At 47.6% G+C, this 24,253-nt stretch overlaps 1 pseudogene across 1 annotated transcript; it reads right to left on the bottom strand.

The window, feature by feature from the left end:
- Positions 1 to 21,812: 21,812 nt before the first annotated feature.
- Positions 21,813 to 22,525, bottom strand: LOC308274030 (small ribosomal subunit protein uS5-like; annotated as a pseudogene). Its single transcript has one exon. The product of its transcript is annotated as a small ribosomal subunit protein uS5-like (transcript).
- Positions 22,526 to 24,253: the final 1,728 nt, after the last annotated feature.

Below are 24,253 nucleotides of genomic sequence, written 5' to 3'. Positions count from 1 at the left end.
CATCCATCAGTCTTCCGCACGTTAATACAAGTTACTCTACACAAGCTCAGCTACAGGCAGCCAGGTACCAGAGCCACATTGATTTTTCCAGCCTCTTCTGAACCCAAAATGACACAGTACAATTTTACAAAGGTTATTTATGCCCCTTGATGGACAAAAGAGTGAGCACCGAAGGTCGTTTTTTTCAATTATGGAGGGATTTCGTTTATAAAATGTCATCATATAGTTTGGAGGAAAGATGGGAAGGAAGGAAGAAAATAAAGATGACTCACAATTTCAGGGTATTTCCCTAGTCTCTGTTCTAAGTATTAAAATATTTCTTAGATTGAAAAATTACACAGACATAATCATACAGAAATTTTCAAGTAACATGAGTAAGCTGTGTAACCTGCCCAGTAGACATTCCCCCCTTTTGGCCTGGCAGAAACTTACTTTTGTGTGGGGCTCTATTCTCTTCCATTTTGTCTCAGGAGATAAGTCCTGATTGGCCAGGCAGTTCTGGTGGGTCCTGCTCCCTTTGCCAGTGATTGGGTCAGGGTGAGCATGTGGCCCCTGCCTTAGCCAATAAAATAAGAGTTGAGCTAAGGATTCTGGGAAAGTTTCCCTGGCTCTTAAAAACAGGCCAGGGATGATGACGGTGCCCTTTTCTTCTGCTGTATCTTGTGTGTGGGCATTGCGCCTGTTAGCTGGGTAGCCAGTAGCCAGCAAAACAGGCGGGACTGACTCGCAAAGGCGAGGAATGAGGCTTCCGTGGTACCCTTGACCTTCCGCTACTTTGGGACATTTGCAGGGCTTTGAAACCTTCACTTCCACGAGCAACAGCAGGTCCAGTTAGGCCTTCTGTTGTAGTCAAAAGCATCCTCACTGACATATTCCGTGACTCTCTACTCTTTATAAGAGGTACCTGCTGTTAAACATGGGTTTTGTTCTGCTAGTCACTTTTGGTGCACACACATAAATACATATAAGCATATTTTTAAAACAGAACTTGTTTTATGCATAATATCTAGTGACTTAAAACAACCATATGAGCCAGGCGCAGTGGTGCATGCCTGTAATCCCAGGTCTTGGGAGGCTGAGACAGGAGGATTGCAGGTTCATAGCCAGCCTCAGCCATTTAGCAAGGCTTTTGGCAACTTAGTGAGACTCTGTTTCAAAATAAAAGAGCCGGGCGTGGCGGTGCATGCTTGTAATTCCCGTGCTTGGGAGGCAGAGACAGGAGGATCACGCAGGTTCGAAGCCAGCCGCGCGCGCTGGCTTAGGAGACCCTGTTTCCAAATGTGTAGCCCGGAGGTAGAAGGGCTTCCAGGAACCCCAGTACCACACACACACACACACACACACACACACACACACACACACACACACACACCAAAATAATAATAATAATAATAATAAAAAAAGAAAAAGAAAAGAAAAGAAACAGGGCTGGGCATATAGCTTGGAGGTAGAATGCCTCTGGGTTCCATCCCTGTTACCACCCCGCACCCCACAACAACAACGAGGTTGATAATAGGGCACATTGACTATTACACATCATCACTCTTACTTGTGTGTGCGCGCGTGCGCACGTGCATGCGCAGGCCTTTACTGGAGATTGAATCCAGATGTGTTCTACCTCTGAGTTGCACCCCTATTCCTATTTCTTTTTTCCTTCCTTCCTTTCTTCCATCCTTCTGTTTTTCATTCCTTCCTTCCTTCCTCCTTCCCTCCCTCCCCTTCTTCCTTCTTTCCTTCTATCCTGATTTGTTTTGAAACGAGTCCTCTCTGTGCTGTATGCTGGCACAGAGACTGCAATTCCCGTCTCAGCCTCCCAAATTCTGGGATTACAGGCATGTGCCACCTCACCCGGCTTATCTACCTCTTTATTTTAAAAGGCTATGGTGTATTTTTTCAGCAGTATGGGGTATAATTTATTTAACTCCTGTCTATTGATAAACATCCGTTGTGTTTTGTTTCCATTTATCCACTCTGACAATGTTTTTATTAACTTCCTTATCTGGCTAGCTCTGTGTACATTTCAAGTTTTTCTAGGTCAGGGATTACTAGGAAGGGATTCCTGGGGAGCCTGGCACATCTGTTTGAAATATTGATAGTTTCTGCCTAACTGACAACCCCAAAACACTGCACCATAATACGAGCTTCCCGCCCACGGTGTGTAGGACACCTTGACTTCATCCTAAGGATCACTGCGCGCCACTCATCTTTTACCTCTTTTCCATATATTTGCACCTGCTTGGGATAAGACTGGTTACAGATTTTTTTTAAAATTCTGGTTAATTCCCTTCACCTGAACACTAGCATTTTTCCTTGTCACTAAAAATTGCTTGAAAACAAAATTTTGATGCCTCTCTAATATAGCTGTCCCTCAGTATCTACAGGACATTGGTTCCAGGACTCCCCTCCAGTGCAGACAAAAATCAACAGGTGCTCAAATCTCGTATAAAACAGCATAGTATTTGCATAGAATTTATTTACTTCCAGTATACTTTAGATCATCTCTAGATTTCCTAGTACAGTATAAATACTATGTAAATAGTTGTTATGTTGAATTATTTAGGAACCAATGAGAAGAAAAATTTTGTTACGTGTGGGCATAGAAGGGGGTCTTTGAAATTGATGCTTTTAAGGGTTTTCTTCTTGTTGTTGGTGGTGGTTGGTTTGTTATTGGTGCTGGGGATTAAACTCATCGACATTCTATCTCTGTGCTATAGCCGCAGCCCTTTTCTATTTTGAAATAGGCTTGTTATGAAAATGAAGTAGACATGATCAACCTTGCAATAACCTGGCAAGACTTCTAGAGATGATGGTAGGAGATATACCCCTCCAGGAACCTGTTTCCAAGAAAACCTAAGAAGATGACCTTCCAGACATTTCCAAATCCTGTCTGGTGGTGGGTTGCTCCCCGCATATTCTAAGAGGACCTACGGCGTTGAGGATCCACAGTGTTTACGGTTTGACACACTCTGAATTCAGTTTTCTGAACATGCTGTAGTCACTGAACTATGTACTTTGTGTCTTTCATGAGACCCAGCTGAAAAAAGGGGTAGCTAGTTTTTTCTTTTTTGGTACTGGAGAAGGAACCCAGGGGCATTCTACCTCCGAGTGACATCCCCAGCCCTATTTTCTATTCTTTTTTTTTTTGAAAGAGTCTTACTAAGTAGCTGAGGCTGTCCTTGAACCACAATCCTCCTGTTTTAGCCTTCCAAATTCTGGGATTACAAGCATGTACCACCACACGCGGCTTAGATTTTTCTTTCTTAAAATATTTTTTACTTCGCCGGGCGTGGTGGCGCACGCTTGTAATCCCCGCGCTTGGGAGGCAGAGACAGGAGGATCGCGCAGGTTCGAAGCCAGCCTCGTGTGCTGGCTTAGGAGACCCTGTTTCCAAATAAAAATGTAAAAATAGGTCTGGGAGTATAGCCCGGAGGTAGAAGGGCTTCCAGGAACCCCAGTACCACAAAAAATATATATATAAAAAAAATAAAAAAATAAAATATTTTTTTACTTCAGCTAGAGAAGATGGGGAAGCAAACAGGAGAGACGAAACTCCTAAGAATGTTAACACTCTTCAAGGAAGGGAACTTTTGCAAAGTACCCCTCTTGTGCCCAGGAACACTAGCCATATGCTGTCAACTGAGAGGAAAAACTAGGCAAAATGACAAGAGAGAAAAGCATCTTAGAGGAAACAGAGGCCACCAAGATCGAGATGTCTTCAAAGCAAATATTCTCAGTGGACTTCCTGGGGACATCACAGGGCACCGGGCATAACTTTTATGTCTTTATCGTCTGCACAGAAGCACCCCAAATATCCTGATATGAACAGAATGACTAGTCATTAAAGTCTGTGCAATCACATGACAGGGGACAGAGAAAACCTTGAGACCACCAAGAAATAAGAATGCCTCCATCTTTATTATTTGTTATTCACGTCTCTATCTTGGGCCTACCAACACGAACATCTTTCCGTTCTCGATTCAGACAGATTCATTCCATTTCAAAGCCAGGCTGTAGTCGCTGGCCCTCTGGGTGGGTCAGTAGCCCTTTGGGCGTAATTTCACAAAGAGTCCACGTGAAGAGAATTCAGATTCGTCGTTAGTGTTGTGTAGAAACATCCATCCAGTATTGTGTTAGTCAGCTTTCGGGCACTGTGACAAACTATCGGAGACAATCAACTTAAAAGGCAGAAAGGTGTACTTTGACTGATGATGTCATAGGTTTCAGTCCATGGTTACTAGGCCCTGTTGCTTTCACTTGGTAAGACACTGCATGGGGTCTGCTCTGTTCATGGCAATGAAGAAGGGAAAGAGAGAGACATAGGAAGGGGCAGGGGGGACAATGTCCCAATTTCCCTTCATGGACCACCCCAGAAATCTAGCTCTTCCCCTAGGCCCCCCTCCCAGTAGCACCACAGGATGGCGGGCAATCTCTCATAAGGCACACAGCCTTTGGGGGACATTTAAGGTCTGTGTATGGTGAAGGGAATGGTTCTGAGCAGCCTCTTGTTGAGAGAATGGGATGCTACCTAGCCAGAGAGGTGTGTTTGAGGAGGGGGACCGGAGTTTGGACAGGGAGAAGCCAGTCCAGCTGCCGTATTTGATCCCACAAATCATGCATTTGCCACATCAGCACCTTTATGTGTGCTGTCTACAAGAGCCGCGGCCTTCAGTACCATCATCAGTTATCGCAAAAGATGCCTGTTTCCCTGGAGACTTTAACGCCCAACTTTTGGGGCGAGTTTGTGCTGGGGGCTGGGATGTTGCTGCAAATGGTTGCTTTGTGGCTGTGGAATTAGTTCATCGAAGGACCACATGTAGACATCTTGTCCATCTTCCTGTGACCTCTCCAAGGCTTTATTCCAAAGCCAGGGAAGACTTCCTTGTGCCCTGCCTTCCTTTTCCTCCCTGGAGATTGTCCAAGAGAGAAACACATTGATGGGAAATTGGCACGGCATCTCTGGAGTGGCCTTGTGACCCCTCTACCTAGACAACTTGCTTCTGTTTCTGATGAGATGCTCGGCTCACTGGCTCAGGACACACTGATCTCCTTGGAAGTAAGAGAGCGCCTTGATTCTGAGCAGCCTCTGGGAATTCCAGCCCTTGCCCTTTGTCTCTGGGCTGTCCACTGGGAGTGGTGAGGTGGCCTCTGCACACCTGGTCCTGGGATAATGAAAGTGCTTGTCACCTGCCCTGCTCTCTCTCCTGAACTCCACAGCAACCAGGTTTACAAAACAGGGATATGATACCTTCCACCATTTGACTATTTTCTTTACATTTATTTGATCTAAAAAAAAAAGCACCCCTTTTGGAGACCGTGTCTGGGAGAAGCACCCTGGATTTGGAGTGCAGGCGGCCTTGATGAAATTAGACGCCAATCCTGCTCTTCCGCGCTTATTCCTCGTGACTGCTGCCCTCGCTCTCCTGACCTTCCTCTGCTGACATTCACCCCTCGGCTGACTCATCTCGACATCCCTGAGTCCTGCCTTCGCTTCGAACCACTCCCGGATGCTTCAGCACCTGGACACAGATGCTGGAATTGCTGGCGTCATTCACACGATGCACACGTAACTCCCACGACCAAGCCTGGGCTCCGGCCGGCTCTGCCAGCGCCCCAGCAGGACAGAAGCCAGGGCTCTCTCTAATGTTGTATGGGGGAGAGAGAGCTACGACTGGCTCCTGTCTGACTCTGTACATATTCAGTCCAGGTGTAGTTTTTTTTTCCTTTTTGACTATTTTCAACATGCATCTGGCTGGAATCGTATATGCAGAACACGTGGCTACAGAGAGCCCACGATGTAGTTACTCTAGGAGTCCTCCTGTACTGTTCCAGCCAGGCACTGGGTGTCTGTTTGCATTCTTGTTTGCCCGAGACAGTCAACTCTCCCTACAAGAAAGTTGCACCTCTCCAGCGCCGGAGCCCCGGATTGACCTGTTATTGCAAAGTCTAGGAAGTAGTACGATGTTTAGTGAAGGCGACTCATGCTTAGATTTTTCAAAGCAGAGTTCCTTTGTGTTCCCAGGTTCTGTGGTACTGTGCTGGGCTGCCACAAGTTAGGTACTCAAAGCGGTCAGCCACGTGAGCGCTTCTGTGCAGAGTGGCCGGTCTCTGTCTTGCTGGCGTCTCCACAGCTCTGATCGGCAGCAGACTCGCCCCGGTTCCTCCTCCTTCAGGCGTCGTTGTTGGGATGTGCTTTACTTGAGGCCCTCACTGTGCTTTCTGACAGCGTGGGATTTGTCAGCTCTTGTGTACCCTGTAGCCTGTTGCTATGAGATACCTATAAAAACATTCCGCCTTCGACATGGGTGTGCCGGTGTTGACCTATGACCTGATTTTCAGTCCCAGTGTGTGGGTGGCTATCTCATGTGGGTCAGCAATACTTTTATATAGTTTAATGCAGACAGCTCGTGGCCTGCAGCAGAAAACTTTGGACCCTGACAGATCCCTGTGGCCAAGTTCAGTCTCACGCACTCCAAGACTAAAAGAAGGTATCTCCAGGCATGGTGGTGCATGCCTGTAATCTCAGTGTTTGGGAGGCTGAGAGAGGAGGATCACAGGCTCAAGGCCAGCCTCAGCCACTTAGTAAGGCCCTCAGCTACTTAGACTCTGTTTCAAAATGAAAAATAAAATAGAGCTGGGGGTGTAGCTCAGAGGTAGAAAACCTCTGGGATCAACACTCCTGTACACACAAAACACACACACACACACACACACACACGGTATCAATGCTCAAGGCAGAAAACCAATAGGAGAGAGTGCTTGGTAAAGAGTCCAACAGAGTGAAAAGGAATCTTACTGTTTCACTGCTTGCCGCGGTGGCCAGCTCATCACTCAAACGCATGGGCACCCAGCTGGATAAATGCCAGCCTTGAGGTATCTCCTTCATGAATGAAGTACTTGATTTTTTTCAGTCATGGTAGATGCTTGCAGTTGAAAAATACAATATATCCCAGCGTTGTAATGCACAAAAGTGAACCACACATTTGGAAACCCAGCATTTAGAATGTCTTGGCAGTGGCTTGGGGCTGCCCCGGTTTCCTCTCCAAAGCAGTTGTCCTTTGTACGAACAAAGCGCCTGAAAACCTTCCGTGTCAGAGATTTGAATCCAGATCAAATAAGCTGTGTATTCCTGTGGGTATTTATTTATTTATCTATATTTTGTGGTACTGAGGATGGAAACCAGGAGCTTTCTACCTCTAGGCCATACTCCTAGACCTATCTTATATTTTATTTGGAAACAGGGTCTCACTAAGTTGCCGAGAGCCTCGCTAAGTAGCTGAGGCTGGCTTTGAACCCGTGCGATCCTCCGGTGTCAGCCTCCCGAGTACTGAGATTACAAGTGTGCGCCACCATGCTTGGCTTCCCGTGGGTTTTAAGATGTTCTAAGATAACTGTGTAGGGCCGCCTTATCAGGACACATGTGAGGTGCTATTTTTTTTTTTTTTTTTTGCAGTACCAAGTATTGAACCCAGGGGCATTCTACCTCTGAGCCATACCCTACCCCTTGCCCTATATTTTATTCTTTATTTTGAAACAGGGTCTCACTAAATTGCAGAGGGCCTCACTAGTTAGCTGAGGCTGTCCTTGAACCTGTAATCCTCCTGTCTCAGCCTCCTAAATACTGGGATTAAGGCATGTGCCACCACACCCGGCTGTGACATGTGCTATTTTATATGACCTTCTCTTTTTTCTAAAGAGGACTGGCCCAAGGAATTGAGGTTCAGACCCTACTATCCAGGAAGGATCTGGTATACATTTTTCCTTCAGTGGCAGAATCCCCCAAACAATAAGGGTTACCTGCTTTTTCAATGGGAAATTGGATTGGAGACCTGGACCCACGCGAGTCTGGTAGTGAGTTGGTTTTGGGTGGAGGGGAAGGAACTCGGTGATCGCCCAGTACAACAGAGATCGTGTTCTCTGTTGGACACTGAAGATTCAGACAGTGAAGGGCCTGGTCCTTTGGCGGTGGCCGCAGACACGCCAGCCTTTCGGCAGCTCAGTCCTGCCCTTTCTCTGTTGAGACCTAAGGCGCTTTCACCCCCTGAAAATCCAGGGTGTTCTAGGGCTGCAGCTAATCGGCCAGTGCAAGGCTCCCCCAGCCTCGGCCAGCACGCGCACCGTCCGGGAGCTGCGGGAGGAGCTGGCTGCGGACCGAGACAGGACGGGGTGGCCGACTGGGCCCGGCATCGCCTTATCTCTCTGCGTGCCCGCCATAGTCTGCGCTCTGACATGAGTAGAAGATAAAGAAGTCCTAGTTCTGGAGACAGCCGGTCACAAGAAGAAACCAGGGCAAGGTTGGATACACACTGTGCCCACTGACTTCTGGGAATCGGCTCGCGCTGTGGAGACGCTGACATCTGACTGTGATAAAGGGATGAACGCTCAGAGCTCACTCATCCACGATGGGTAAAATGCCTCTGGACTTTAATACTACCCCTGTGTTTGCTGCCATACTGGGGATGGAACCCGGGGCCTGGGACCGTGTACAGGCGCTCCCCTACCACTGAGCTACGTCTTCCAGCCCTTAGTAACTTTCTAAAATTGCCAATTTATTTGGTGAATATATATAATTTATTATTACATTTATTATACATTTACTTAATATATATATATTTATTTATTTATCAGACAAGGTAGATGCTTGCGATTGAAAAACAATATATCCCAGTGTTCAAAGCTCATGTCATGCAGAAAAGTGAAATACTTGAACCAAACATTTAGAAACAAAACATTTAGAATGTCTACATGCTGGTATGTATGTATGTATGTATGTATGTATGTATGTACTGGGGATTAGATTCAGAGGCATTCTACCTATGGGCTATATCCCTAGCCTTTTCTCTTTTTTTAATTTTTGTTTTGAAACAGGGTCTCGCTGGGCTGCTGACAGGCTTGCTAGGTTGCTCAGGCTGGCCTTGAACTTGCAATCCTCCTGTCTCAGCCTCCCAAGTACTGGGGTTGCAGGTGTGCACCACTGTCTCTGGCCAGGTGATTATACATGGTTATGTAGCATAGTGCACTCCTGTGGTACACCGATACACTGTGTATTGATCAACTCAGGAAACTCAGGTTATGCAGCATCTCAAACACTTATCATTTCTTTGTGACAAAAACATCCAAAATCCTTTCTTCTAACTATTTGGAATTCCACCAAACAACATTGTTAACCATAATAACCCTCTGTATAATAAAACATCAGAACTGAGGCTGGCCTTGAACCCATGATCCTCCTGTCTCAGCCTCCCACATACTGGAATTACAGGTGTGTGCTGCCACACCTGGCTTAATACCCTTTAAGAGTATTTCTCAGGCGTGTCATGGGGATAAGAGCTATCTATAGGATTTTCTCAACTCTACATTTTTATACTATATCGTCATTACTGCCACTCTTTCTGTATCTCGTGATCATTTTTCCACAGCCAATTTGATGAGGTGGGATATCCTTAGGCCAAGGGGGTCCCTGTGTACAGCAGTCACTGTCAACCGCTTCGCTCATCTGATTTGACAGTTGTCTCTGGAGGGAAGCACTGTTTTATACCTATTTTACATATAAGATACTAAGGCAGCTGGGCGTGGTGGCACACACCTGTAATCCTAGTACTTGGGAAGCTGAAACTGGAGGATCGCAGGTTCAAGGACTGCCTCAGCAAGTAGCGAGACTCTCATCAGCCTAGACAGATCCTGTTTTAAAATAAAATTAAGCTGGGTGTGGTGGTACACGTTTGTAATCCCAGCACTTGGGAGGCTGAGACAGGAGGATCGCAGGTTTGCACCCAGTCTCAGCTACTTAGCAAGGCCCTCTGCAACTTAGTGAGACCCTGTTTCAAAATAAAATACAGGGCTAGGGGTGTAGCTTGGACATAGAATGCCCCTGGGTTCAATCCCCAGTACCATTAAAAAAATAAAAAGATATAACTCGGGTTCATAAGTGACTCCCACAAGGACAGTCAGAGCTGGGGCTTGATGTAGCCCTTTAAAGAGGAACCAGAAATAGAAGGGCTACTGTTTATTTACTTTTTCTGAAATGCCACTTCCAAGAAGATAGCAGATGTGTCTAGAACGAACCAAGCACCCGAACATGACTTCTCCAGCCTAAGCCCTTTTCCTGGGTGCGAGGTCACCGTGAGGCTGCGGGCGGGCGCAGGCACCCAGGGCCCCACCCAGCCCTCGGGAGGAGGCGGCTGAGTGCTGAGGGCGAAAGGGACGCTTGCAGGGAAGTCTTTTTTTAGGGCAGAATCATTATTCTGTTCCTTGTCATCTCTGAGTAGCTAACCTGCTTTTCAAAATTGTTTCTGTGGCTGTAACAAGGACTGTTAAATCAGGACGCTCATTCTGTCTCTTCATTTTCTGGGATTCAGTTACATCTTTCTTCAGTGCAGCAGAACTGTGAAGTCAGCGCAGAAAGACAGGGGCTTCCAGGTACCCCATTTCCTCAATCCTGTGTCAGCCCTGGGCATGCGGGCAACAGGCAACCGACTGACTTATAAAGAAATCTCTAGAAGAACTTTCTAGAAGTCACCCTGGGTTACCCTGAAATGTCTCATCTACACCCAAGAACAACCCTCAGCACTCAGTGTGATAATATAAAGGAAAATATAAACAAATAAGAGGCTAGACTTTTTTTGGGGGGGGCACTGGGAATTGAACCCAGGGGTATTTTACCTCTAAACCACATCTCCAGCTGTTATTTAGTTAATTTGTTTTGAAACAGGATCTCACTAAGTTTCTGGTGATCTCAAATTTGCCGAGGCTGGCCTCGAACCTGCGGTCCACCTTTCTTGGCCTCCCAAGTACTGGGATTATAGGTGTGCACCACCACGCCTGGCAGATGGTAGATTTTTTAGTAGCGGAGATTTTCTCAGTTTCCTTGGTTTAACTCCTGGGAGTATTCTAAGTGGTTCTCTTCACTTACAAAAAGCAAGTCAGGACACCCAAACCCTCCCCACCCTCCACCGGCTTTGGTAGCCATGGGCAGGGGGTGCGGGGCTCTTTTTGTGGGGAGAATAAAGGAGCCCAGTCAGATCTGTGACACTTCTATCTACATCCTGCCATTACTGCTTAGGAGAACAGAAATGAAATCTGAAATAAACAGCAAGATAATTTGGTCTGCCCAGTGGTTGACGTGCGCCAGCATCTTCTCAGAATTAGCTTATCACCCTGACCTGAACAATTCCCTCCCACCCCGGAATTCTTTAGTACCATCTATCTGAATTATTCCAGGCTGTGTACAGTGTCAGAGAATTCTAGAAAACCCATGCCCAAACTGATTTAGGAAGGGTTTCAGATTAAAAAAAAAAACAAAAAAACATAAGCCAAACTTGTGCCTCGGAGTGATGTTGATGGGATGGTGGGCTTGGGATAACTTATTGTAGGAGCCCGACGTGGAAGAGTGTGGTCGGGAGTTAACAACCATTCCAGGGGGCACCTCAGAGTTCCAGTTAAGCAAGCCAGAGGTGTCAGTCAGCCCTCCTTTGTCAAAACAAAGTGCCTGACATATGCGACTTACAAAAAAGAAAGGTTTATTTTGGCTGAAAGTTTGGGAGGCTTTAGCCCATGACTGATTGACTCAGTTGACCCAGGCATTTGGCAGTGCATTGGAGTGGGAGTGGGAGGCAAAGGCCAGACATTCATCTCATGGCCAGGAAAATGAAAGGGAAAGGAAGAGGCAGAGATTGGAGTCCCACAGTCTCCTGCATGCTCCCCGTGACCTACGTCTTCCCACTGAGCCCCGCCTCATAAAGGTCCCACTGCCTCTCAGAGCACCACGGGTGGGGGCCAAGCCTTCAACACGTGCACCTTCGGGGGCGTTTGTAATCCAAGCTGTAGTGGCAGGGCAGGCCGTGCCAGGTGTACTTTTATTTGTTCTGTACACACCAAATTTTGCATTTTGTTTTCATTTTATTTTATTTATTTTTATTTTTTGGTGGTACTGGGGTTCCTGGAAGCCCTTCTACCTCCGGGCTACACTCCCAGACCTATTTTATATTTTTGAAACAGGTTCTCTTAAACCAGAGAGGCTGGCTTCGAACCTGCGCGATCCTCCTGTCTCCGCCTCCCAAGCGCGGGGGATTACAAGCGTGCGCCACCACGCCCGGCCCTGTATCTTGTTTTTAAATCTCCCTGTTTCCATGGTGTGTTAGGTCACTGTGGCCATCATGGAGGTTAGTCCTGGGCTCCAGGGGTCATGTCTAGGGGCAGGGGTACCCAAAGTTGGGAGGAATGGTTCTCTTCGGCCTTCCTAGATGGGGAAAAACTTGCTCAGAAACGTGAAAGAACTGTGGGAAGAAGAGGAGGGGTCTGCAAATTGCCACACATGGTGCTTCTCTTAGTGTAGGGGCAGAATTTTCAGGATCGAGAATGAAAACCAGGAATATCTCTGAGCTCTTCGGTGCCACTTTCCTGATGGCTACGCTCTCCTCACCATTTCCAGTAAATTATGTCCCTCACAGACACCTGAGTCATGCAGAAACCAGTCTCCATCCTCCCAGAATTTATTAATGTTCTAGGGCAAATTTAGTATCCTAAGGAGATTTCGTTTTAGCCAAAGTAGAAGCCTGAATTCAGTTGAATGCAGGCAGAAGACATCGTTTGTCCAGATAACTTGAGACCCAAAATAAATCTATTTTATGTTCTTTTCAAAAATTTAATTTTTAAAGGACAGATTTATCCTAATACCCTGTTCTCTGCCTCATACCCAGCTATGGGTGGCCCCTATTTTTTTTTAGGCAAATAGTTTGCATTCTACTTTGGCAACTTCCTGTTTGAAGATAAACTGGATTTTCTCCACATGGGTCTTTTTTGACTTCTTCAAACTGAATGGAAGAAAAACAGGGCATATACTCAGCAGAGAAGACACAGAAGAGACACTGCTGTCCTCGACACTCATTTTTACCCCGGAGTGGGTCCTCTAGAGGGCAGAGCGGAGGGAATGGCCACGCGCGAAGAGACCTTGGTGACCAGGACGGCAGAAACATCATGTTACCAGGGGGGAAACCGAGGCTGGGGCTCATCAGAACCCAGGGAGGGAGCAGACCTTCCCCCGCCCTTCAGGAGGTCACCACCTGGTTCTTCCTTGCCTTATCCTCTGCCTGGACCTTTCTTTCTTGTCCTTCCTGTCTTCCAATACAGCTTTCGATCACATTAGAAATAAGTACAAGAGCCAGGCATGGTGGCTTGGGTTTATAATCCCAGGAATTGGGAGGCTGAGACAGGAGGATCACAGGTTCGTGGCCAGCCTCAGCTACTTAGTGAGGCCCTCTGCAGCTTAGGGAGACCCTGTTTCAAAATAAAGACTGAAAAATAGGGCTGGGGGTGTAGCTCAGAGGTAGAATGCCCCTAGCTTCAATTCTTAGTACTGCAGATAAAAAAAGAAGTTATGAAACAGGATTGTGGCTTGTGACGTCAAAGAAAAATAGCATGTCTTTAAGCCCCTGGCTGCGTTTGCATTAGCTTATTTTTCCAACTCCCTTAGGTTGGAAAGATAATGACAGGCATTTGGATTTGCTTTTCCTGAATGTATGCTGATTGGCTGTGTTTTTCTTGAAGCTCGATTGCACGTAGTCATTGAGTTGAGATACAGCGCGCATGACTCCGGGTCCAGCGGGCGTGGGAGAGACGGAGAGCACCTAGGCCGAGCTTCTCACATCATGGAGGCCGGAGCAAGACAGGGAGCAAGGGGAGGAGGAAACATTCAGCCCCCCCAGGCCGCACCCAGGGCCACCTCCTCCTGCCACACCCTGCTGGGTACCACCCAGGGAAATTTATTACAATCGATTTATGCACTGCTATGATTACAACCCTCTTGACTTCACTATACTGACCCTGGATATTAATAAAGGAGCTCTTTAGGGGACATTGTATCAATTATAACATAGTAGAAGCTACAAAGGTTGATCTCAGAAGTAGAGCGTAGTGGTTACCAAAGGCTGGGTGCATGGACAGCAGAGAGGATGGAGAGAGAGGAGGTGACTGGCACAACCTTGCAGTCGGGTAGGAGGAATAATGTCTAATATTCTGCGGCACAGTGGGATAATTATGATTGATAACAATTAATCAAAAATACAGTACAGAGAAATGCTGTCTTGTCTGAGGTGAGGCCAAGTCACCCTGATCAGACCATTCATTACACGTTACGCACACATTAAAATTTCACCCTATGCCCCGTAAGCAAGCACAGTTATTACAGTGTCAATTAAATTATAACATTTTCATTTCATTTTTAATTTTTATTTGTGTGTGTGTGTGGGGTGTTACGGGGTGGAACCCAGAGGCATTCTATCTCCAAGCTACATCCCTTGCCCTATTTTATTTTACTTTGAAACAGGGTCTTGCTAGGTTGATGAGAGTCTCACTACTTGCTGAGGCTGTCCTAGAACCTGTGATCCTCCTGTCTCAGCCTCCCAAATACTGGGATTATAGGCATGTGCCATCATGCCTGGCTCAAAATCAAAACTTTTTTTTGTGTGTGGTACTGGGGGTGGAACCCAAAGGCTTTTCTACCTCCGAGCTATACTCCCAGACCTATTTATATTTTATTTGGAGACAGGGTCTCACAAAATTGCTGAGAGCCTAAGTAGCCGAGGCTGGCTTCGAACCTGTGCAATCCTCCTGTCTCAGCCTCCCAAGCGCTGGGATTACAGCCTACACCACTACACCTGGCTAAAATCAAAACATTTTTAAAGAGCATGTGTGCTTAACTCCTGAAGCCCACTCTCTTCTATAGAGTTCCCGTAAATAGTAGTTTAAAAAAAATTAGTAGCTACTATACACGTAATTCCACTTTTATTCTTTCTTTTTTTTTTATGGTACTGAGGATGGAACCCAGGGGGATTGTACTTCTGACCTATGCCCCCAGCCCTATTTTTAGTCTTTTTATTTTTATTTATTTTATTTTTATTTTGGTGGTACTGGGGTTCCTGGAAACCCTTCTACCTCCAGGCTACACTCCCAGACCTATTTTTTGTTTTATACTTTTAATTTGGAAACAGGGTCTCTTAAGCCAGCGCTGCTGGCTCCAAACCTGCACAATCCTCCTGTCTCTGCCTCCCAAGTGCGGGGATTACAAGCGTGCGCCACCATGCCTGGCTTTAGTCTTTTTATTTTTAAACATGGTCTCACTGAGTTGCAAAGGGCCTGGGCCTCTCTCTGTAGCTGGGGCGCGATCCTCTGGTCTCTGCCTCCCGAATGCTGGGATTACAAGTGTGCGGTGCCAAACCTGGCCTACTTTTATTCTTTTTGATGACATTCAGAATTGATTAAAAACTGCGAATGGTCAGTAGACACAAAGCTGGGTAAGGCAAACTTTCCCACCTGTATCCAGGGAGTTTCTGTTTTGAGGCGCTGTGTGAGCAACAGATATTAATGGTGTTTGTTTACCTTCCCAGCCCTCTGGACCTTTGCCCAGATGGTGGCCTCTGCCCGGGAACAGCCATCCTCCCACTGCTACCTGCTAATTCCTCTTTGCCCTCTGGACAGGGCGGCTTTCTAGGAGCCTTCCCTGGGGAGGCCGTGTGTGTCGCCTGCGTTCCTACAAACACTCTCGCGTGTCTGTTTCGTGGCAGTGTCTGGGTTTTGCACTGTGGAGGTTGTCGAGTTCTGTAGCCATCTCCCCACTGGCCCGAAGGCCTCCTGTTGCAGACCCTAAGGCCTTTTCCCCTTGTCTTTCGGGAGCTGCGGCCCGGCAGACCCGCTGCCTGGGCTCACTGAACTGCACTGCGGGTGGGGAAGCAGCTGTTTGTTTGAGTGCAGACCCTCTTTAAAACGCTGGCCATTCAGTTTGAGGGCCGTGGACACTGCATTTATTGTTTTAGAGCCCCTGGTGTTCACAGGCCCCAGTTCCACAATACTCTGGGGCTGTTTCATATCCCGGATAGTCTTCTCTCTAGGCCCTTCCTACAGGCTTATCTGAAGCCATGGCAGCCTGATGCTCGGGGTGCTCTGGGGTGAAGATTCTGGAATTGCGGGTTCAGTATCTCAGAGAACACGGGCTGCCTGTGAAGCTGCAAGTCCCCTCGTGGTGGGGTGGGGAACACCGAGGCCAGTAACCCTTAAAGGCCCGCACAGATGGGCAGGGAAGAGATGCAGGACAGTCTGAGTCTGCTTGAGTTAAAAATGGGGAAACGAACCCAGCACATTAGCTCACGCACGTAATCTCATCTACTCAGGAGACGAGGCAGGAGGATCACAAGTTCAAGGCCAGCCTGGACAACTTAACAAGACCCTGGCTCCAAATAAAAAATAAAAAATATATAAAAAGTGCTGGGAATGTAGCTCCGTGGCTCAATCCCCAGTTGGACAAAATAAACAAACGAACACATTAACTAATTAACAAACAAAAGGGTAAATGAAAGGAGCGATTTTGAAGCTTCAGACAGTATAAAACTTGGTACGTAAGAGTTAGGTAGGGGTTTGGAGTTGGGCCACCTGGGTTTAAATGTCAGCTCCAGTTCTTACCAGCTGTGCAATTTGGGCAAGTTCAACCCAGCACCTCTGTTCCCTCCTTTGTAAAGTGAGGAAAACTCTCAGACCTATTTCATGATGTCATTCTGAGGATTCACAGAGATGTTATAAGCAAAGTCTCTGGGACTGCGCCTGGTCTCTAGTAAGGGAGGGGGCCTGTTAGGTGTCACTATTAAATGTTCTACAGTGAACATTTTGTGCCAAATATACCTATGCAAATTGTGGAGGAGGAGGAGGGGGAAGAGGAGGAGGAGGAGGAGGGGGAAGAGGAGGAGGAGGAAGAAGAAGAGGAGGAGGAGGGGGGAAGAAGAGGAGGAGGGGGAAGAGGAGGAGGAGGGGGAAGAGGAGGAGGAGGGGAAAGAAGAGGAGGAGGGGAAAGAAGAGGAGGAGGAGGAGGGGGAAGAAGAGGAGGAGGAGTGGGAGGAGGGGGGGAGAGAAGAGGAGGAGAAGGAGGAGGAGGAAGGAGAATTTCCTGCCCATGCAGCTGAGAGCTTGCTGTGGGCCTGTGTGGAGGAATGGCCAGAGGGACCCATGACCAGTTGGCATGCCCAGTGACTAACGGTTAGAACATTTGACAGCCAGACTGTGCTGCAGAATTCCATCTTCACACATGCACATACATACATGTGCCCACACAACTCTGTACTCACACAACATACACCCACATGCATGTACCCACATGTATGCACACACATACTTGTAACATGCACAAAAATACACAGTACACATACACATCCCACCTGTGTACAAACATACACAAATATCCATACATGTACACACAAACACATACACACCATTAACATGCACTCACATGTGCACGTACACACATATAAGCACATATACACACATGTGCATAAACACAAATTCAGTCACGCCCCCAAGTGCTGGAAAGACTGGAGCTCTAGCTCCCTGTGTCCAAAGGGATGAAGCCCCAGACCTTGCAGATAGATGTCTTTGGGTCATGCAAGCCCACACATGGGCTCTCTGATTACTGGAGATACTTTCTTTATATTGCCAAAGGTCAGGAGATTTCCATCCCATCTCCAAGGAGCAGATGTTTGTCTCCCTATTTTCTAGATGGGGAGGGGGGCAGCTGCTTCTGTTGTGCTCACAAACAGAGGGAACCCCCTTGTTCCATCCCTCGTCTGCGGGGCTGCTGGACACGCATGTCGAAAGCTGCCTCTGGCTCCAGCCTCCTTGCGGGCGGCGGTCCTCGCGTGGCTGGCGCCGCAGTTCCGCTGGCCATCGGTCTGCGTTGTGAGTGAAGGCTCCCCTCCCGACTCCGCCTCCCCGCTTCTGGAGCATTCATGCATCCAAATCCCTAACCCTGCAAGTGGGGCCGCGTCTCCAGGTGCACAGTTTGATAACGCGGCGGCAGACCCACGGGCTGCATTTCTTCTTTTTAGCCAAGACAGTACACCGACGAGCGGCCAGTTTTGTGTTGTTTTATAAGTCGTAGCTGGCTTCTTTTTACAGGAAGTGGGGTTTGGATGAAATGGCCGGTGCGCACTGCCTCTCAGGGAGCGCTTTGGACCAAACACGAGCACCTTTCCTCTTCCTTTGGCTCTCGCGCCATCAGACGAGCAGAGGGGACTTTCCACGGCTCTGATTCTAGGTGGATGGCGCGCCGAGGTTGAACCTCTCCAGATGAGTCACGCTCACTGCCTCACACCCTGGGGGTGTGCGTCCTAGTCGAGAGGAGTCGCACCTCTCCCCAGCAACGGCTCACCCTCCCTTTGAAATCAATTGCTTTTCCTTTGCCACTCTGGCCAGAAAAGGAGCTAGAAGGCCAGGGTAGGGAATCCACAAGGGCCACTGTCCTGGGGATGGACAGAGACCAGCCAGATGAGAACAAGAGCCAGCGAAGGCTCTTCACTCGGCTCTCACTTCTCAAGAGAAGTGAGAAAGACTAAACTGCAAAAATAAAATAAAAAAAGAGCCTGGCATGGTGTCACACACCTATAATCCCAGTACTTGGGCGTCTGGGTCAGAAGGATCGCAGGTTCAAGAAGACCCTTAGCAACCTAGTGAGACCTTGTTTCAAAATAAAAAAATAAAATAAGCTGGGTAGCCTATTTTCAGAAGTAGAATGCCCCTGGGTTTCATCCCCAGTAACACACACACACACACACACACACACACACACACACACACACGAAGACTTCAGATGTGTTCCTGGTTGGGGGCTGTTAGCATGGCAGGGCTGAAGCCATGCTAACTAGAAACGGCCCACTTGTGTGATGGGCTAGCAGGGCATTCTTGGGTTGCCTGTTGGTCCTAAACTGGAAATGGGACAAAAATTGGGTCAGCTGTCAGTTATGAATCAAATCCTGGCCATTTGGGGAGTTGATCATTATTTGGTTGGCTTCCTGGATTATTGCTAGGGACAGAGGTCTGACGTCCTGCAAGTATGCCTTAGGCTGGGCTGGCCTCCTGGGCTAGTTACTTCCTGAGCAGGTGGCTACACACTTGAGGTCCGAGTTCTGTCTTTATACACGTTCTGACCACTGTCCATGTGTGTATTCCGTCTCTCAGGACCCATGTGGCACTGGTAAAGAACAGGCAAACCCAGCACACATGTTGGCGTGGGAGCCTCTCGGACCATCAGGTAGAGAGGCGGTCAGAAAGCTGACCTGTGACAGCAGGTGTCTAGACCAGCCGGGCCATGCTGTAGCCCTGACCAGAGCTGTGTGCCTGGCCATGGGCCTTGTCTACACCGCCAAGTGTGTATGCTGTGCACCCCTGACCACCTTTCTTAAGCTTGGAATTCACGTCGGAGAGTGCTTCCCTGAAGGGCAGGAGAGCCCCGTCCTGGGCTTCAGCCCGTTTTTGACAGTGCCTGGTTCTCTTCATTATCCAGGATTCCCCTGGATAATAGGTCCCCTCGTGAGACCTGTCACTGCTGTTCTCAGCCCGATGTTGTTCCTCACGATGGCAGAGGGCGTTCTGGCCAGGATTGGACTATTCTAGATGACTGCAGAATTTCTACAGCCATCTGCTTCTTGTTCAGTGAGTTTGATGCTCTGGCTTCCCTGGCCCAGCCGCTACTTTGAGGCCTGAGATAAACGGGGCTGTACCCCAAAGGCACGACTATCCTTGGTGCCACAGCTTCAGGACGGTCAGGATCACCTGTGTTTCCTTGAAGGTGGTACCTCACCCCCATGGGCTTTTTTTTTTGACGTGGGGGGGGGGGGGCTAGGGATTGAACTCAGAAGCATTCTACCCCAGCCCCCTTTTTAAAAACAATATCTTTTTTTAAGAAAATTTGAAACAGAGTCTCACTAAGTTACGAGGGTCTTGCCAAGTTGTCGGGGCTGGCCTGAACCTGCGATCCTCCTGTCTCAGCCTCCCAAGTGCCAGGATTGCAGGTGTGCACTGCCACGTCCAGTTGGCTTTTGTGTCTATGTTGTATGTCAAAGGATACCGTGAGATCTTTTACTTTTCTAGACTATATGAGGAAAAAGTTTTCAGAGTTTAAAGTATTAAGTGTTACATAAAGTGTGCTTAAAGTATTTAAGTTCTATAAATAAACTCCAAAAATATTATGTAGGGTTTTGAAAGACATCTGCAATTTCTGCAGAGGGGCTGGTTTTAAACAAGACATCTCCTCTCTTGCCTTTGTGTGTGTTTGTACTTTTAAATTAAATGACATCCTCTGCGTGTAGGAGTTAACTCAAAGCCGTCAAATTTTTTTTTCTCCTAATAACAACTCTTGTGCCATTGACTCCCAAGAATAACAATAAGCCTTTTTTTCTTTAGTTTAAAAGAGGAATATTTATTTTTGTCACTGAGAGAATAATTATTCATGTCCTTAAGTTATTTAAAGTATTTTTATGAGTTCTAAGAATAAGGTATCTTTCAGATTGAGCTGTATGAAATAAAAATGCTTTATTAGTAGGTCCTTTGCCAGAAATACCTTGGTTTCTGGCCCTTGACCTTTTAATAATAATAATAATAATAATAATAATAATAATAATAATATATAATTGAGCGAATTACTTGGAAATGTTTTAAATATATTACTCATCAACTGCCCACATTTTTCTCACTTTATAACTTTCGAACTTAATCTCTTGTCTGCTACTATAACAGAAGGCCAGACTTAGGTAATTTATGAAGAATGTAGAAGTTTATTTGGCTGGTGGTTCTGGAGGTGAGAACGTCAGAGAGCATGGCCCGGCATCTGGTGAGGGCCCGTGGGCTGCATCGTCTCACGGCAGAAGGCAGAGGGGCAAGTGGGCGCCAAAACAGAGAGGAGAGCACTGGCCTCACCTGTGTATCAGGAACCCCACCACCTCGATAGCAGCATTGATTCACTGGAGCCCTCAGGGGCAGGGGCACTCTACCTCCGAGCTTATCCTCAGCACAATTTTTTATTCTTTATTTTGAAACAGGGTCTCACTGCGTTGCAAAGGGCCTCGTTAAGTAGCCGAGGCTGGCCGCAAACTGTGATCCTCCTGTCTCAGTCTCCCAAATGCTGGGATTTTAAGTGTGCGCCACCTCGCCCAGCTGGTCCCATCTCTTAATACCATCACAATGGCAAATAAATTGCAATTTGAGTTTCCCATACGTATTAGAATTGTAAGAAATAATAATCACGCCGGGCGTGGTGGCGCATGCTTGTAATTCCAGCATTCGGCAGGCTGAGACAGGAGGATCGCGGTTTGTGGACAGTCTCAGCTACTATTTAGTGAGGCCCTTTGCAACTCAGTGAGACCCTGTTTCAAAATAAAGAATTAAAAAATAGGGCTGGGGGTGTAGCTTGAAGGTAAAATGCCCCTGGGTTCCATCGCCAGTACTGAAAAAAAGAAGAAAGGAAGAAAGAAAGAAATGAACCCCTGGACCACTTTTTAATCTTGTTGAATCAGGCCCCATTTTGAAGTGAATGCCCCCAAGGACTTTCCCCGTGGAGGGGAAGCAAACCCAGGATGAAGGCCATTAGGATGGAGTGCTGGGGTGCCACCCTGGGCCTGGAGGACATAGCTGGGCTCACCCTTTTTTTTTTTTTTTTTTTTGGTGGTACTGGGGTTTCTGGAAGCCCTTCTACCTCCAGTCTACACTCCCAGACCTACTTTTGTTTTTATTTTTATTTGGAAACAGGGTCTCTTAAGCCAGTGCGGCTGGCTTCAAACCTGTGCGATCCTCCTGTCTCCGCCTCCCAAGTGCGGGGATTACAATCGTGCCCACCGAGCCCGGCCTGGGCTCACCTTTGTAGAATAATTGTTCCTGGTTTTACAAAGACGCCGATTACAAAGTCTCATGGGTTCTCAGTGGCCTGCTCCAATTCTTTTTATCCCATTAGTCCTGCTTGTCATTATTTTTTTTTTCATTCACTTTATTTTTGTAGTATAAACACCCTATGCTATAGCTGGAGCTGGAGCCTGTGTCCTCTGCACCGAGACTCTGGGTGGGTTTTTATAAGCTGGTTGATGAACTCCTGATAGGGAATTTGGTAAACACAGTCTCTTTCCAGAGGTCGGGGGTCAGGTAGCTGCGGGTCTTTGAGATGGCTTCAAAGGTGGCCTTGGTGCAGTTGGCAGAGGGGTAGCCATCATTCATCCCAGCCGTCAGTGGCAGCTTATGGGCACAGGGGCTGCCATGATGCCAGTGCCCCTGGGAGCAGGAATGAGGCGCGTCAGCACAGAGCCACAGCGTCCTGTCACCTGGCAAGGGACAGCGTGGCGCTTGCCGATCTTGTTCCCCCAGTAGCCTCTTGGCATGGGACAATGAAGAGCTTGGCCAAGATGATGGCCCTCGGGTAGAGTGGCTCTCTCCTTAGAGCACTTGACATCTAGGCCAGCGGGACCTCTGGAGCCCTCAGTAGCGACTAATGCCTTGAACCTGGTCTGCTGGCCGGCACGGGCCTGCTTCTGCCCAGGCATGATCTATCTCCAAAACCTCATCTTTGACTGATGCACCCAAGAAAAAGTCGATCTCAGACTTCTTGATGGGACTTGGTCTGCATGTCCTTAACCAGGCGGCCCAGCTTGGTGATGAGGATCCACACCTTGACCTTGGCCTTGCCCCCACGAGTTTTGTGGCCCCAACAGTGACCCCAGTGGCCTCCCATGCCTGGGCCCTCGGGCCTTCCCCTGTATCGGCATCACCTGCCATTTGGTGTTTGCCAGGAGAAGAAGTTGCCGTTGTGTTTAGGCATGGGATTTTCAGGACCATATAATATTCTAGAAGAGATACCTGCATAAGACTTGGGAGGGTGATGTCGTTGGCAGTTCTTAAAGAAACAGGGGAGGGCAAGATGTGCAGCAGGGCCTGAGTTTTTGCCTCTCTGGGAGCCAGGGGAACTCAAAGAACAGAGAGGGCGGATTCCAAGAAGCAGCTAATGGGTAGTAAAAGGAGGATTTCTGGAGCCTCCAATCCTCCCACATATTTGGCGTGAGCTAAGCCGGCTCACCATGCAGGAATCGCTGCCGCATCTCGGGCGTGCGCCATTCCTCAAAACCCCCTCTTGAGGGACAGAATGCCCACGTGCCATCGAAGGCTGGAAGGGTGATCGCTTTAGCTTGAACAGGTTAGTGTCTGAGAAAGCTACTGCGCAGAGAACGGCAGGTACCTAAAGAGGACGATCCCCTCCCGACAGTGAATGGCTGGACCCGAAGCTGGAAAATGTAGTTTTAACATTCACGTCATCGGCATTCGTCCTTCAAGACAACTTTAGACTGTGAACTGCTGAAAATAACTCTACTAGGGAAAAATGGTTGTTGTTGTTGTTTATCCCAATTGTCCTGACCTTTCTCTGTCTTGAGTCTCCAACCCCCCTGTCATGGGGTGCGGACCTCCTCACCCCTCTTTGTGTTCATCTCAGGAACACAGGTTTCTTGGTACATTTTCATCTAGGTGTAACCCGAGTAAACAGACTCACTGGGTAATCGGTTGCTTCTCCCAATCGCTAATCCCCGAGAAAGATGCGTTTCGTATATATGGATGTTTCCAGAAGCAGTTCTTTTAGAACAGTGTGGTTTATCTACCTGAAGTCAGCTCTCCCGCTCTTGCTTTAGGATGGTAGTTGGATGTTTCGGTTGTGTGTGACTTGGGAAGCTGAGACAGGAGGATCACAGTTTCCAGGCCAGACTCAGCAATTTAGTGAGACCCTGTTTCAAAATTCAAAATAAATAGAGCTGGGGTGCAGCTTAATAGTGTCTTTAAGTTAAGTGGTTACCTCCCTGCCTGGTAGTAACACCAGTAAATTCCACACAGGAGCACAGCTGGGCGCTGAGTCCTGCCCGGCCGCCCGCTAGTTGGCTTCCTGTCCTGAGCCCTCAGTGTCCTGGTAGGGTCTGACTCCAGGCCCGTCTCAGGGTCCCTTCAGATTTAAAAGCTCTGCCTCAACTGTGTTCCAATCGCAACATTATTATACAATTGTAAGCATGACTTTGCCATACTTAACAACGATCCATAATGCATTTCCTTACCATCTGCGGGAAGAAATGTCAATGTTGAATTCTTTACTTTCCTCTAAAGCAAGGGAAGTGGAAATTTTCGGGTACCAGCAGGTTTCTCGGGACTAGAGTTTGTAACAAAGAGTTTTTGAAAAAGGAGCTGGAGGTAGAGAGAAAGAGGAGCGAAAGCGAGGTGGCTCTGACCCCGTCAGAAGCTAAAAGAAGCACCAGGAATCTTTGGAGAGAGAGGATTCTGTTAAGATCAGGGAAAGTGGTGAGACTTCTTGAAAAACAAAAATCTAAACATTTACATCCTCACCATACCCTATAGAGCCGACTCCAGTTGAGATAGACCTAGCAGTGACTTTCTTTCTTATTTTCTTTTCTTCTTCTTCTTTTTT

Source organism: Muscardinus avellanarius, assembly GCF_963383645.1.
Source record: "Muscardinus avellanarius genome assembly, chromosome: 15".
NCBI lineage: Eukaryota > Metazoa > Chordata > Mammalia > Rodentia > Gliridae > Muscardinus > Muscardinus avellanarius.
The sequence above is the reverse complement of the archived record's forward strand: the minus strand, read 5'-3'. Positions and strand labels throughout refer to the sequence as shown.